The sequence below is a fragment of the Pongo abelii genome, chromosome 2, assembly GCF_028885655.2.
Source record: "Pongo abelii isolate AG06213 chromosome 2, NHGRI_mPonAbe1-v2.0_pri, whole genome shotgun sequence".
Taxonomy (NCBI): domain Eukaryota; kingdom Metazoa; phylum Chordata; class Mammalia; order Primates; family Hominidae; genus Pongo; species Pongo abelii.
In genome coordinates, this window is record NC_085928.1 from 161,662,163 (window position 1) to 161,674,106 (window position 11,944).

Genomic DNA, 11,944 nt, shown 5'->3' on the forward strand with positions numbered 1-11,944 from the left:
ACTGCATCCCAAAGGGACATTTTATAGTCCTGACATGATTAAATTAAAAAAATAAGGGCTAGAGGAGGAAAATAAATTTGAAATCTTCCATTTATTGTATCTTCTGCTTGGAGAGAAAACATACAAATTATTGCATAAGATGTCTGAGAAGCTCAGTCATAAATAAATGCTTAACAATGCTTATCTAATGTTTCCCAAATGTTACCTAACAGTATAATATTTTAACTATATTAAAATCCTTCAAGATATTCTTTAAGAAATGCAAGAATAAAGAATGAGTAGTTCATGTCTGGCAAAATGTCCAGTCTAATATTAGGTCCTTGTGGTCAAGCTATATATTAACTGTAATATATAATATGAAGAACACTGAATATATTTTACATTAAAATAACAGAAAGTAAAATTCTCCATTAGATGCAACTCTTACTGCAGAGGGAAAAATAACTTGCTTCCATTTTTTCATTACCTCAAGAATATTAATGACATTGTATCCAAGCAACAAGATGGGAACACTTATTATCTTATCATACTTGGATGATTAAATTTGCTGTCATATAAAAAAGAGGTATATTAATACCAAAAGACAGCTTTCTTACAACTAAATAGGAAATATATATATATATATATATATATATACTTCCCGTATTTCCAACATATATAAAATAGTCTTTAATCAACTGTTCAGTTTTTGATGCACAATAATGAAGGGTAGTGATAGGGACCCAATCTGACCAGTTCTTTAAAATATCTCTTCTATTAAAATTCAGGGTTCTGGCTGAAGAAGTAAGATTTAGAAAGGAGAGAGGCAGATAGATGGGTCCTAGAAAGAAAGCAATGAAAAAAACTAAAATCTATCTTAGTGTTTATAGGAAGAAGTGGTAGTGTTTTCTAGGGGCCTGTTGTGTGCACAAATCTCTATGATATTTGTTTGGATTTTTAAAACCTATTTTAAATTTATTTTAATTGTGGAAAATAAATGTAGCATAAAATTTACCATCTTAGCCATTTTTAAATGTACATTTCAGTGGTATTAAGTGCATTCATATTGTTGTGCTACTATCACTACCATCTACCCATGAACTCTTTTCGTCTTACAAAATTAAAATTCTGTACCTATTAAATAATTATTTCATATATCCTCCTCTCCCAAACCTTGCAATCACAATTCTACTTTCAATCTCTATGAATTTACTACTTTAGGTACCTCATTTATTGGAGTCATGCAATATTTGTCCTTTTGTAACTGGGTTATTTTATTTAGCATAATGTTTTCAAGGTTCATCTATGCTGTGAGAAATGTCAGAACCTCCTTCCTTTATATACCCTATTGTATTCATCCATTCATCTGTTATTGCACACTCATTTTACTTCCACAAGTTGATTATCATGAAGAATGCTAGTATGAACACTGGTGTGCAAATATCTTTGAGTCCCTCCTTTCAATTATTTTGAGTATATATACCCAGAAGTGAAATTGCTGGATCATAGTCTAATTCTATGTTTAAATTTTGAGAAATAACCACACTGTTTTCTAGTTTTCTACAGTGTCTGCAGCATTTAGTTTCCCTCCAACTGTGCACAGGTTTCCAGTTTCTCCCTGTCTTCACCAACACTTGTTATTTCCTGCTTCTTTAATAATAACCATTCTAGTACATAGGTGTCATCTCATTTACATTTGCCTAATAATTAGTGATGTTAAGTGTCTTGTTATCTGGTCATTGGTCATTTGTAGGTTTTCTTCGAGGAAATGTCTATTCAAGTCCTTTGCCTATTTTAAAATGTCTATTTTTTGTTGTTGATTTGTAGGAATTCTTCATATATCCTGTATATTAACCCCTTATCAGATCTATGATGTGAAATATTTTCTCCAATTCCAGGAGTTGTCTATTTGCTCTATTGATTGTGCCCTAAATGCAGGGCACAGACGTTTTAATTTCAAAATAGTCTAATTTATCTTTTGTTGCCTGTGCTTTTGGTGTTATATGTAAGAAGTCATTGTCAAATCTAATGTCACAAAGCTTTTAGCCTATAGTTTCTGCTAAGACATTTATTGTTGTAGGTCTGTTATGGGCTGAACTGTATTTCCCTAAAATTCATATGTTAAAGCCCTACACTTCAGTAACTCGAAATAGAATCATATTTTAATATAAGATATTTTATTTTATTTATTTATTTTTACTGTTATTTTGTTCATTTTTCTTTTGAGACAGAGTCTTCTTCTGTCACCCAGGCTGGAGTGCAGTGGCATGATCTCAGCTCACTGCAACCTCCGCCTCCCAGGTTCAAGCAATTCTCCTGCCTCAGCCTCCTGAGTAGCTGGGATTACAAGTGCACGCCACCACTAATTTTTGTATTTTTAGTAGAGATGGGGTTTCACTATGTTGGTCAGGCTGGTCTCGAACTCCTGACCTCGTGATCCGCCCAGCTCGGCCTCCAAAGTGCTAGGATTATGGCGTGAGCCACCGCGCCCAGCCAATATAAGATATTTTAAAAGGTGGTTAAGTTAAAATAAGGTCTTCAGGGTGGGCCATAATGCAATATGACTGATGTCTTTATAGGGAGAAAATATTAGACAAAGATCATGTCAAGACATAACAAGAAGGCAGCCTCTGCAATCTGCAAGCCAAGGAAGAGAGGCCTCACCAGACACCAAACCTGCCGACAACATAATCTTGGAATTCTAGTCTCCAAAATTGTAAGAAAATAAGTTTCTGTTATTTAAGCCCACCCAGTCTATGGTATTCATTATGGCATCCCTAAAAACTAGTACAGGATGTATGGAGTTAGTTTTTTTAATTACATTTTTGTTTTGAGATAATACATATTTATATACAGTTGTGTATCCCTCACCCAGTTTCTTCTAATGGTAACAGGTTATAGAACTAGAGTATAAATATCACAAGCAGGATATTGACGCTTAGACAAGACACGTTTTATTCAGATTTATCCAATTTTACTTTCACTTGTGCATATGTATGTGTGTGTGTATATATACAGTTCTATACAATTTTATCACATGTGTGTATTCATTTATCAACCACCACAGTCAAATACTGGATCCCTTGTGTTGCCCTTTTATAACCACAAATTCTTAACATATGGCAATGGCTTAACTGTTCTCCACATTTATAATTTTGCCATTGTAAGGATTATATATAAACAAAATCATACATTATATAGGCATACCTTGAAGATACTGCAGGTTTGGTTCCAGACCACTACAATAAAGCAAATATCACAATAAATCAGTTCATGCAAATTCTTTGGTTTCCCAGTGCATATACAAGTTCTGTTTACATTATACTATAGCCTACTGAGTGTGCAAAAGCATTATGTCTAAAAAAAATATACATACCTTAATTAAAAATACTTTTTTTACTAAAAAAATGCTAATGATTATCTGAGCCTTCAGCAAGTCCTAATCTTTTTGGTGGTAGAGGGGCTTATCCCAGTGTTGACGGCTGCTGACAGATCAGGGTGGTGGTTGCTGATGTTTGAGATAGCTGTGGCGATTTTTTAAAATAAGGTAAAAATGAAGTGTGCTATGTCACGTGACTCTTCCTTCCATGAACGATTTCCCTGTAGCAGAATCCTGCTGCTGCTTTATCAACTCAGTTTATAGAATATTCTAAAACCTTTGTTGTTATTTCAACTGCATTCACAGTGTCTCCACCAGGAGTAGATTCCATCTCAAGAAACCACTTACTTTGCTCATTCATAAGAAGCAACTCCTCATTTGTTCAAGTTTTGCCATGAGACTGCAGCAATTCAGTCACATCTTCAGGCTCCACTTTAGTTTTAGTTCTCTTAATGTTTCCATCACATCTGCAGTTACTTTCTCCACTGAAATATCAAACCCCTCAAAGTTATTCATGAGGGTTGGAAGCAACTTATTCCAAACGCCTGTGGATGTTGATATTTTGACCTCCTTCTATGAACCATGAATGTTCTTAATGGTATCTGGACTGGTAAGTCCTTCTCAATTTACTTCCTTCAGATTTATCAGAGGAATATGATCTACAACAGCTATAGGCTTACAAATGCATTTCTTTAATAATAAGACATGAAAGTCTAAATTACTCCTTGATCCATGGACTTCAGAATGGATATTTTGTTAGCAGACATTAAAACAATGTTAATCTCCTTGTTTGTCTTCATCAGAGTTCTTGGGTTACCAGGTCTATTACCAATAAGCAGGAATATTTTGAAAGAAATCTTTTTTTCCTAAGCAGTATGTCTCAACAGTGATCTTAAAATATTCAGTAAACGGCAAGGCATGGTGGCTCATGCCTCTAATCCCAGCACTTTGGGAGGCCGAGGCAGGCAGATCACGAGGTCAGGAGATTGAGACCATCCTGGCTAACACGGTGCAACCCCATCTCTACCAAAAATGCAAAAAAATTAGCCGGGCATGGTGGTGGGCACCTGTAGTCCCAGCTACTTGGGAGGCTGAGGCAGGAGAATGGTGTGAACCCAGGAGGTGGAGCTTGCAGTGAGCCGAGATCATGCCACTGCACTCCAGCCTGGGTGACAGAGCGAGACTCTGTCTCAAAAAAAAAAAAAAAAAAATTCAGTAAACATGCCGTTAACAGATGTCTTGTTATTCAGGCTTTGTTGTTCCATTTGTAGAGCACAGGCAGAGTAGATTCAACGTTAGTCTTAAGGGCCCTAGGATTTTCAAAATGGTAAAAGAGCACTGGTTTCAACTTAAAGTTATCAGCTGCATTAACCCCTAATAAGAGAGTCAGCCTGTTTTTTGAAGCTTTGAAGCTAGACATTGATTTCTCCTCTATAGCTGTGTTAGTCTTCAATAGCCTCTTTTTCCAACAGAAGGCTATTTTGTCTACATTGAAAATCTTTTGTTTAATTTAACCTCCTTCTTCAATAATTTTTGTTAGATCTTCTGGATACTTGCTACAGCTTCTCCATCAGCACTTGCTGCTTCACCTTGTACTTTTATGTTGTGGAGACGGCTCCTTTTTTCAAGTCTCATGAACCAATATTGCTGGCTTCTTCTGTGGCTTTCTCACCTCTCTCAGCCTTGACAGAATTGACAGTTATGGCCTGGCCCTAGATTAGGCTTTTTGGCTTAAGAGAATATTATGGCTGGTTTGATCTTCCATCCAAACCACTAAGACTTTCTCCATTTCAGCAATAAGGCTTTTTCACTTTCTTATAGTTTGTTCATTCACTGGAGTAGCACTTTTGATTTCCTTCAAGATCTTTTCCTTTGCTTCCACAACTTGACCAGGTGTTTGGCATAAGAGGCCTAGTTTTCAGCCTGTCTCGGCTTTTGATATGCTTTCCTCACTAAATTTAAATATTTCTAGCTTTTGATTTAAACTGAGAGACATGCAACTCTTCCTTTCACTTGAATACAGAAGAGGCCATTGTAGGTTAAAATTGGCCTAATTTCAATATTGTGTCTCAGGGAATAGGGAGGCCTGAGAAGAGGGAAAGAGATGGGAGAGTAGCCTTATCAATGGAGCCCTCAAAATGCATACATTTATCAATTAAGTTTGCTATATTATCTACAGAATTTATGGCACCCTGTAACAATTACAATAGTGACATCAAATATTACTCATTACAGATCACCATAACAGATATAATAATAATGAAAAAGTTTGAAATATTCAGAGAATTACCAAAGTGTGACACAGAGTCACAAAGTGAATACATGCCATTGGAAAAATGGTGCCACCAGACTTCCTTGATACAAGGTTGTCATAAACCTTCAAGTTGTAAAAAATATCTCAATCTGCAAAGTACAATAAAGCAAAGCACAATAAAACAAGGTATGACTGTATAACCGTTGGGAGTTTCTCTCAGTATAATTCCTTTGACATTCTTCCAGGTTGTCATTTGTATCAGTAGCTCATTCCTTCTAACTGTTGAGTAATAGTCTATGGTAGGTATGTAACAGCATTTAATTAGCCATTTACCTGTTAAATTTTATCTGGGTTACTTAGAGTTTTGGGCTATTATCCTTACATCAACTATTTTATTCTTTGCTTTTGTTTGTTGCCCTGTTCCTCTTTTCATGCCTTCCTGTGGGTTAATTGAACATTTTCTAGTTTTCCATTTTGATTTGCATATACTGTTTTGTGTTGTATCTTTCTGTATAGTTTTCTGAATAGCTGCTCTGTATGGAGTTCTTAAAATCAATTTTCCTAATTGCCTCTTAAGTTAACTATTACTATTCCTATATCACAGATAAGAAAACTGAGGCTGAAACAGTATGTAGCATATCCCAGATCACATAACTATTAAGTGCAGAGCTGGAATCTGAACCTAAGCCTGTCTTACTTCAGAATCTACTGTCTTGCTACCATTGGCTGCAGGGCAAAGTGGGAAAGCCTAACTCATTATGAGCCATCTTTACTAGGGAGGAAATTGACAAGATTTGGAAGCACTGAGTAAGGATCCAAAATGTCGTATCTCAAGGCTTTTGCTCTTGTTCTTCCTTTAGTCTGTGATGCTTCTTCTTTAGTCTCTTTCTACCTATCTAAACCCAACTTACTGGAATGCAGCCACCTCTATTAATCCTTCCTCAATTGCCTTACCTCTCCACTGTAGAAAGTGATTGTTTTCCTTTGGTTTCTGCATAGCAGTTTATTTATACCTCTCTCCTGTCCTGGATTCTGGCTAGCTATTCATATACTCCTTGCTTCCTGTCTGATTGGAAAAACTTTGAGAAAATGAACTAAGACATAATTAATCTTTGTCATCTCTAGCTAGAACAGTATCCAGCATGCAGTAGTTGATCTAGCAAATATTTACTGAGCTCAGTGAAACTGAATTAGTACTTAGAAGTTCTGAGTAAATCTGCTAAGTTATTTGGAAGGAGAGTTAGTAAGAACCTTCCTAGATAATTAACAGATAATTACCTCCTTGATAGATTATATCTTTTACATGTGTCATTGAGAATTTTCAAGAGTTGATAAGTAGAAAGCAGATCAATTCGATTAATTAACAGGTGGGGAATTCCTCGCTCCTATTTAGAAAATTCTTCAGGTTATAAAAGTTTCGTTTAAAAAATTGTGTAAAGCTCAAATATCCTGGTACCCACAGAAAGAAAGTAAGTTTTTTATTTTTATTTTAATAATTGTTGATCAAACATGGTGAAATATCTCTTTCAGGATTATCTCTAAATTCAGAAAAAAGATAAGCTAGCAAATGTTTACCAAGATCACATATTTAAAACCTACTCTAGGAGAAAAAAAGTCATTTAGTTGACATAATGACCCTTTTATACGTTTAAGCAGTGCTTTGCTTTAAAAGCCATAAAAATATATGTACAGTAATACAGTAATATACTCATCTCTCATTCTAAAACAACTACTATAAACCATGATTTGTAAGAGTTTTAAACATAAACGCTTTACTAGGAGGACATGAATACGATTTATATTGCTGTACTGTTCCTTCCTAAGTGCTTCTTGAAGTCCATTTTCCTCATAAATTGTGGCTTCTCAAGTAGAATAGAAGTACTATTGAACGTTATTAATGCAACTCTATTTTTAAAAAATAAATTAAATTTGATTTTTTGAATATGACTAGTCAAAAGAGGAAGAATTGCATGAATCTTTAATTTTAATTTAATTAGGAATAAATATATGCACAGTGATTACTCATCTTTAAGATTAATAATCATAAATCTTCAAGTTAAAGAGATCTTGACCACAGCTTAGTGTTACCCAGATGAATTAGTCTGACTGTACACTGCAGATAATTATAAAATGATCCAAGATTCATAAGTATGCACAGTGCTTTACAGTTTATAAAATACATTTAAATGGTCATGATGGGAGAGCACAGATTTGGAGACTAAACTTAGGGAAGTTGTTTAGTCTGGCAATTTCATTTCATCTTTTCTAGTACCTAATCATCAATGGTTCATTATCTACAAGGTATGAACATACTATTTTACAACATATGTGCTCTTCTCTTGCTCCAGTGACCTTTGTCTATCTCCCCTCATGTACCTTGTATTTCACTGCCCATTTTTCAATTCATGCCATGTTTCAAAATGACTTCACTTTGCCCTCACTTTGCTTCTTTCCATCAAACTAAAGCCTGTTTGTGTCCTAAAGAGAAGCCTGAGTTTCATGTCTCTTACAAAATTATCTAAACTACTCCAAAATTTCACATGCTGTCTTTCTTCTACGTGCCACATATTCATTCATCAAGCATTTGAGTTCATAGGTACTTTGCTACCTATGGTAAGCTGTATTCTCTGCCTGCAGCATTTTTGACATTTTTTAGATGCATTGCTCATAGTAGGTGAAATGAAGCAAATAAACTCTGCATCCAACCAACATTATAGACATATGTATAGCCATAAAATTTCCGCATCCAACCAACATTATAGCCATGTATATAGTTAGGGAACATCCAGGAGGGACTCAACTTCTTATTTTTGGTTGTTCTTTGGGGTAACTATTTCTCAAAAACTCCTAGTTAGCATGAATCATATCACATCCTCCACTAGAATATAAATCCACAAAAATAAATACTCTTTTTTTCTTACTGTTGTACTCCAGATAACTAGAGCAGTACCTGGTCCATGTAGGCACTGAATTATATTGGTTGCATGCAGAAATCTTAGAGTTATTTGCTTCATTTTGCCTACTATGAGCAATGCATCTAAGAAATGTTCATGACATATTTGACAAATGAATTTTAATAAGAGAGATATATCTTGGTCCTAGATATTTCAATCTTCACTATTATCTATACTTTCACTAAGGAGCAAGACATAAGTAGGATTTAAAATGTGCAGAGAAGAAAATGTAGCAAAAGACAAAAGCATAGGTCTTGGATGGCTGTGCTCCTTTTAAATCCTCTATCTGAAAAAATTTTGATATGAAAATAAAAATTTAATTTAATTCTTCTTTTATTGATTATTTTTTATTTCATACATTGTTAGGTTAAATTGTTATCCTTAGCTTTAATATTTTTACTTTGAAAGATGCTATTGCCAAAAATAAAAGCTAAATATTTTTTCAAAGATAATTTTTCTTTTTATCACCATGAGACTTAAGACACTCCTCTTAGTTGAATAATCTCAATGTCGTTTTTCCTCTATGTGTCATGCAGGACATGAATGACAAGGGACCAGCAATAGAAGTCTTGCTAAATAGGAGGGGGTCTGACTGCATCCTTATCAGAAAGAGGGTGAGCTGGCAAAGTCAAGAAGCAAATTTAGGAAAATTAATTGAACAATAGCAAAAATGCAAGTTCATTAAAGTTTAGTAAAGGCAAAAGAGAAACTGGTAATTCCCATTAATAAACAATCAAGTTGTTGGGTTTGTTGGGTTTTGTTTTGTGGTTTTTTTTTACTTACTTTTTGTTTTTATTTTTGTTTTTGTTTTAGATGGAGTCTCACTATGTTGTCCAAGCTCGACTAGATAGACTAGAACTCCTGGGCTCAAGTGACCCACCTGCCTCAGCCTCCCAAGTAGATGGGATCACAGGCGTGTATCCTTCCATCCAACTCATATAATCAAGTTCTGAGCAACTTATGCTCTCAAATATTATTAAATGATACTCCCAAAGGAACTCTTATATGCCAGACTTAGATTTCCATACATCTGCTCAAGATAGAACATTTGAATTTGACACATGGCTTGCTGTCTGACAGCCAAAAATTCAGTTTTGGCAGTATCAGTGTCTTTGTCAGTAGTAAAACAACATTTATACCATTATTTCAATATATTATTACAATGTCTTTTCAACATTGTTTCTTATAACCCCAAAACTTTTCAAAGGTGTTGCTTGTTTAGGAAGGTGGGAAAGTGGGGTAAGAATGATGAAGTAGGAAGTAGGGATTTTTAATTTTTAAAACATAAACTTTTTAATTTATGTTTAAGACAATACAAGATTTTGTTTTAAAAAGTTGTTGCTAGAAAAAGAGCTTGAAAATTACTGCTTTTTAAAACAAGAGTGAATATGGAAATAATGTGTTGATACTAATGATGAAAATCGTAGGTATCATACATTTAAAATTGTTGCAAATATAGAAAACAATAGGCCTGCCAACAGCAAAACATTTTTAGCCTGCAATACTCATTGCCTTTAAGCTGGGGGACTATCTATTCCTCGGCGGAAGAATGGGGAAATTAAAGAACATGAATAAAATGCCACGAATATACTGTGACTGCATCTAACAAGGGAGGTGTGATGAGGAATTTAAAAAAAATTTTTTTAGCTTTTTTGGAAACAAAGTCCCATGGTTGAAACACACGAACATGTTCAAGTTTGTTGCACATTTTCAGGAATACAGTGTATTCGAAAGAAAGTGGCCTGCACTATAAATCACGCAGGTAGGAATTGTTCTGAGCCCAAGAAACTTCAACATCTCAGAACTGGCTAACAACTTTTAATTCCTATAAAAGAAAGTTTTGACTCAGGTATGTTTTATGACTGCCTCTGGGACCATGACACTGATATGCAGGATTTTTCAGCTTTGACACTACTGACACTTAGGGTAGGAAAATTCTTTATCATGAAAGGAGTTGTCTGAGCCTTGTAGTATGTTTCAAAGCATCCTTGACCTCTACCACTACATTCCAGTAGCATCCACCCTCTCCCACCCCATCTCCAACTTTCTCTCCACCCTGAAGAGTGACAAAATGTCTCCAAACAATGCCAAGTGTCCCATGGTGGTATATTGCCTCTCTAGAGAACTACTGATATAAACTATAGGACCAAGCCTGACAGAAGAGCATAACCACAAAGTGATGCTAGGATTACTTCACGTGTTTTCTGGACTAAAGAAATCCAAATGAAACAACATTATTGGTTAAAGTCATTGTGTTTCAGTACCTAACAATTTCTCAACTGTTATACTTTAGGTCTTGCTTTCCAAGCATTACTAAATGGGCAAATTCAGCTGAGACCATTATATTAATATTGTCGACTTTGTTAGTTTATAAGACATCATTCTACTGCTATCTTGTACTTCAGTTTGGTGTTTTATGACCTGTAAATATAACATCTAGGTGAGAGGTTTATACTTTCGTGTAAGTGTCTTTGAATGTTCCTTATAGGTAAAATTAGTGCTATAAAATATGACCTCTTGAATTTCACTGGGTTTTAAATAAGAATTGTTGATAACTTGAAAACTCTTGTCTTTAATTTTTAATAAAAGTTCTAAGTATGTCAAATTAAAAATTGTGGTAGCTTAATTTTTATTCTATGAATAATTTACAACACAGATGGAACTAACTGACAGCTCTTAGGACCTTTTCAACAAATATTAAGTTAGCATCTACCAAATGTGAGGCATAAGAAATGAAGTGCTGAATGCTAATTTAATGCCTCTTAAAGACCTCTCTGTCTGAAGTTTGTGTGTTTACCATCTTTTTTTTTTTTTTACTATTTATTATGTATAATTTTTACTAACTCAGACTGTTGCTCTTTGTTGCTACAATCACTTGGAGATAAAACTTACTTTTGTATGTTTAAGAACTAAATCTCCGTATCTAATCAGGATCTCTTCTAGGCTCCAGAAGTTCACCTCCAACTCTTTACGAGGAAGTTCAGTTTAATATTTTTATTTGCACCTGAAATGCAACAAATAAAAATGATCTTTATTCACTCTTCATCCCCTGAGCTTCTATCAGATAGGTATCTCAGAATTTCTAGTCTGCCATACTGTGAGAAACAGAAATCTTGATGCTTTTTATTGCCACTCAACAGACCTGGTCTGGATCTGATCTATTGCAATAATTTTGTCTTGTCTACCAGTGCCTATCAAAATAAACTATACTTTGGTTGTCATTCAAGACCCTTCTTAGACTATAAAAAGCCTACCTTTATATTTGGTTTGTCTTTTGACCCTTGACTCGAGCCAGGCTGACTTCCTATTGTCTGAATCCACCATGTCCATTCCTGCCTTTTCACTTCTCTCATGAACACATTCCAAAACGGTTGCTGA

General features: G+C 34.8%; 1 long non-coding RNA gene across 1 annotated transcript; it reads left to right on the forward strand.

Moving 5' to 3' along the window:
- Nucleotides 1–2,558: 2,558 nt before the first annotated feature.
- Nucleotides 2,559–11,178, forward strand: LOC134761040 (uncharacterized). Its single transcript, XR_010139265.1, has 2 exons — nt 2,559–2,695; nt 9,380–11,178. It is a non-coding gene; the product is annotated as an uncharacterized LOC134761040 (long non-coding RNA).
- Nucleotides 11,179–11,944: the final 766 nt, after the last annotated feature.